The sequence below is a fragment of the Ornithodoros turicata genome, unplaced genomic scaffold (assembly GCF_037126465.1).
Source record: "Ornithodoros turicata isolate Travis unplaced genomic scaffold, ASM3712646v1 Chromosome135, whole genome shotgun sequence".
Classification (NCBI taxonomy): Eukaryota; Metazoa; Arthropoda; class Arachnida; order Ixodida; family Argasidae; genus Ornithodoros; species Ornithodoros turicata.
Window position 1 is genome coordinate 143652 of NW_026999312.1, and position 4316 is coordinate 147967.

General features: G+C 41.4%; 1 long non-coding RNA gene across 1 annotated transcript; it reads left to right on the forward strand.

Moving 5' to 3' along the window:
* Positions 1 to 1165: 1165 nt before the first annotated feature.
* LOC135372272 (uncharacterized) lies at positions 1166 to 2376 on the forward strand. Its single transcript, XR_010415929.1, has 3 exons — positions 1166 to 1268; positions 1837 to 1897; positions 2307 to 2376. It is a non-coding gene; the product is annotated as an uncharacterized LOC135372272 (long non-coding RNA).
* Positions 2377 to 4316: the final 1940 nt, after the last annotated feature.

Sequence of the window (4316 nt, forward strand, 5' to 3'; positions counted from 1 at the left end):
CATTCGACACGTTTCGGCTCACGTGTTTTGCCTCTAGGCCTGAAGGAAGAGGGTTTCGTTATGCACGTGGTTTTGGAAGGCACTGTAGGACAAACGTTTCCATACACGATTTTCTCTTTTCAGCTGACGTAAAAAAAAAAAAACGTAACTGCTGCTATCATGTATTAGTTTTTCATTCCGTACAAGGTGGCGCCACAATCAACCCATTATTCGACACGTTTCGGCTCACGTGTTTTGCCTCTAGGCCTGAAGGAAGAGGGTTTCGTTATGCACGTGGTTTTGGAAGGCACTGTAGGACAAACGTTTCCATACACGATTTTCTCTTTTCAGCTGACGTAAAAAAAAAAAAAAAAACGTAACTGCTGCTATCATGTATTAGTTTTTCATTCCGTACAAGGTGGCGCTACAATCAACCCATTATTCGACACGTTTCGGCTCACGTGTTTTGCCTCTAGGCCTGAAGGAAGAGGGTTTCGTTATGCACGTGGTTTTGGAAGGCACTGTAGGACAAACGTTTCCATACACGATTTTCTCTTTTCAGCTGACGTAAAAAAAAAAAAAACGTAACTGCTGCTATCATGTATTAGTTTTTCATTCCGTACAAGGTGGCGCCACAATCAACCCATTATTCGACACGTTTCGGCTCACGTGTTTTGCCTCTAGGCCTGAAGGAAGAGGGTTTCGTTATGCACGTGGTTTTGGAAGGCACTGTAGGACAAACGTTTCCATACACGATTTTCTCTTTTCAGCTGACGTAAGAAGAAAAAAAAACGTAACTGCTGCTATCATGTATTAGTTTTTCATTCCGTACAAGGTGGCGCCACAATCAACCCATTATTCGACACGTTTCGGCTCACGTGTTTTGCCTCTAGGCCTGAAGGAAGAGGGTTTCGTTATGCACGTGGTTTTGGAAGGCACTGTAGGACAAACGTTTCCATACACGATTTTCTCTTTTCAGCTGACGTAAAAAAAAAAAAAACGTAACTGCTGCTATCATGTATTAGTTTTTCATTCCGTACAAGACTGCGGTGGCGCCACAATCAACTCATTATTCGACACGTTTCGGCTCACGTGTTTTGCCTCTAGGCCTGAAGTAATCACTGATCTCGATTGTAAAAGGCTGGATGGCGGATAGGGAGCGCGAGCGTGAAGAAACCGGCCGCCATCTTACTGTACCCACAACAGTCGCCGCAGCGATCATGGCAACTTCTTGCAATTACGGTCGTACCAACCGTACTGGCAGGGTTACAGGGCCTAAATTTATACAGGTGAGTCACTCTTCATCAAGGAATAAATAGGCGTCCATTCTGTATATTTACTTGACCATTATGAAGTGTTTTTTTGCCCAAAACGAACACTGGATGCAGGTTGCTTGATCGCTCTTCCGACGTTCAATAGAGCACACTTGCATTTTACCCGGCGGCAAATACAGTTTGAGTGCATAATATGCTTGAAAGACAATGTTACACTACACAGGTAGTGTTGTCATAAATATATGTGCGAGCACTCGAGCGCTTTTTTGCATGCATTGCTAGCATGGTACACGGTGTTCTTTGCGGAGGCAAGTGCCACATTCATTTCTTTGAATTACCTTCGCGCACAAGTTCGGTATTACGTCATAATGAGACCACGATTGTCACAATTTTTCATCTATTGGTATTGTTTTGTGCCTTGGTTTGATTTCTGACAAAGAATCCTACGTAACGGTGGTGTGGCGCGACTTGAATAACACCTTTGTGTCTGAGCTGTATCGTCAGCTTGTTACGATAGTAATAATTTGTAGCGTGTCGTGCTATTTGTAGCAGTTTTTAAGGCAAAAGTGGTCTCTCAATACAGGTTTCGTCATGGGGGCTACCTAGTGAATAATCTGTGCAGTGTGATACGGCTGGGTGTACAGGTAAGTATCACGTTCCTCATCCACTGGTTTCTACTTTACAGGAAGGAACAACCTCAGTGCACGCACTGTGGTTAGCCTCTCTGAGTTTCGCATATTTTCTTACATGTTCACATCAGAAACACACCTTACACTTTAGGCTCCTTCACCCAGGAATATAATAATTAAAGATTATAATTCTTTTTAGAAGAGTTCCCCATGTTCTTTGTACAATAGTCTTTAATCTTTTTAATTTTTAGAAGATACTGGGATTGTAAACCATGTTTTAAACTGATGTTTTAACATTTGTCCAATGCATTTATTAAACAACATATTCATTTTTAACTGGTTGCACCCAAACCAATGTTCTGATGTATTATTTCCTTTGTTGTCGATGCACCATAAAAAATTGGAATAATCATCATCAATGCAGGTTACTTCACAGCTGCCTCGACATACTCAAGAAATGGGTGCAGAACCTGCGTAATGCCCACAAACTCCGCAGTACCTCCAGAAAGTAAAGGCATATGTGTCACATTGGATTTTTAAAGGCATTCACAGTATATAATACCTTGTATGAACTGTTGTAGATCTAAGCAGCCTCTACAGTACACTCTCAGAAATTAAAACTTGTCAGGGAACAGTGATAATTATTCCAGTTAATAGGCATGCACATGTACACTATAAGACGAAAATTATTTATTGAGAATGCCCTACTGTTGATCACACTCATGCAGCTGTAGGTTTACCTTCGGCCTCTTGGAACTCTCTGTAGTTGCCTTAGCTGCAGGGGGAGTGTCATCCAGCATGTCAACTACTTGCAGAAATATTGACGTATTTAAGATTATGACACAGTTTGAAGGGTTTCAATTCAGGAAATTTGCAGTGGCAGGGCCTGCCAGAGTGAAACCTACTGAATATTTTATGGTGTCGAAGTAGCAGTTCCTCCAGGATAGGAATATCTTAGATGGGAGCAAAAAGCTTGAAACTAACAAAGTGTTGTTTGCATTAAGCAATTTGTAATACACTGAACACATAGTCAGCAAAACAAAAATTTAAAATTCAGCATGTATGAAAATTGGGTGCAACAAATTTGCATAATGTACGTGTACATTGTCATTCCTGAGATATATATTGCCATTGTAGCAAGGTCACAAAACAATAAATGTAGCCTTTTGCGACCTCCCTGCACGTTCATTGTATCCTGAAACGCATAAGTGCAAGAAATAAATCTTCAACTTGAATAAACTTGACATAAAATGTTGAATAATATAATGAATGATATAAAATATTGAATAAACTTGAACTCGTATATTCTCTATACTCATCATCAGTGATCTTCATTACAAAAGCATATCGTGTTAGACTTTTTTGTTTGCGTTTCACAGACTGAGTACACGAGGGCCAAAATGACAAAATCACAACTGTTTCAAGCTCCAAATAGTCCTGTTGCAATTTGAGGACCATACGTGGAGCTGCATTTTTTGGAGCATGCTCCACATAATAAGCATGACAAAGTCGGCACTGGATAGCAGGACCCCGTCCCCAAGCAGCTTTTCTCACGCTACAGTTGTATTCAACAAAAGCACGTGAGTGCTGGAGAAGGACATTAAGTTTGGCACAATCGCGGCTGCAAATAATCAGAACAAATAAAGGAAGAAGCAAACAAACATAAAGGGCTGTACTTCAAAAAGAGATGAGTCCTGTGTCTCAAGCAGGTGTTACCACTTTCTAAGTAACTTACTGATCACTACCTGATTAACTGTCATAAAGAGTGTGATCTAATTGCATGAAGTAATTATTTGGGCTGCTTCGGTGTGTCCATATTTGCGAGGCAAAGCACCGCTGTCGTTTACTAAAAGACTCTTTCTAAGGCGATGCTTGATATAAATCATACTAAACGCATACACGGCTAAAACATTGCGGCTGTGATTCTACAGAACGATCTCTTTCTGCCATGCGAGTATATCTTTTCCCGGACCATTCTTTATGGAACAATTTTTGTCCAGAACGCAGTACGGGATATTATATACATGGTTGTTGTTAACCTCAAGTCGTTTCTTATTGAAATATTGGCTGGGAAACGTGCTGTAGTACAATCCCCAGCGCTGCACTGCAGTGACGGTCTAGTTTCGGAATGAAAAACATAACGTAATTAAGAATCGAACGGCAGGACACCTGTGGAACACTGTTAGGATACATCAGTATACTGGCACCTTACAAAATTGTGTGGTGACAAACAACGACCAATGCTTGCAGTGCAATAAATACTCACAATCTCTGTTGCCTCCCATTGTTTTCTATGGGCACACACAGCACTTCAGGGCCCACCAACATGGCGGCCCGAAGGCACGCCTCTCCCCCACGAGCCCCTCTCCCATGCGCGATCCAGCCTTTATACATAGAGATCAGTGGAAGTAATAGGGTTTCGTTATCCACGTGG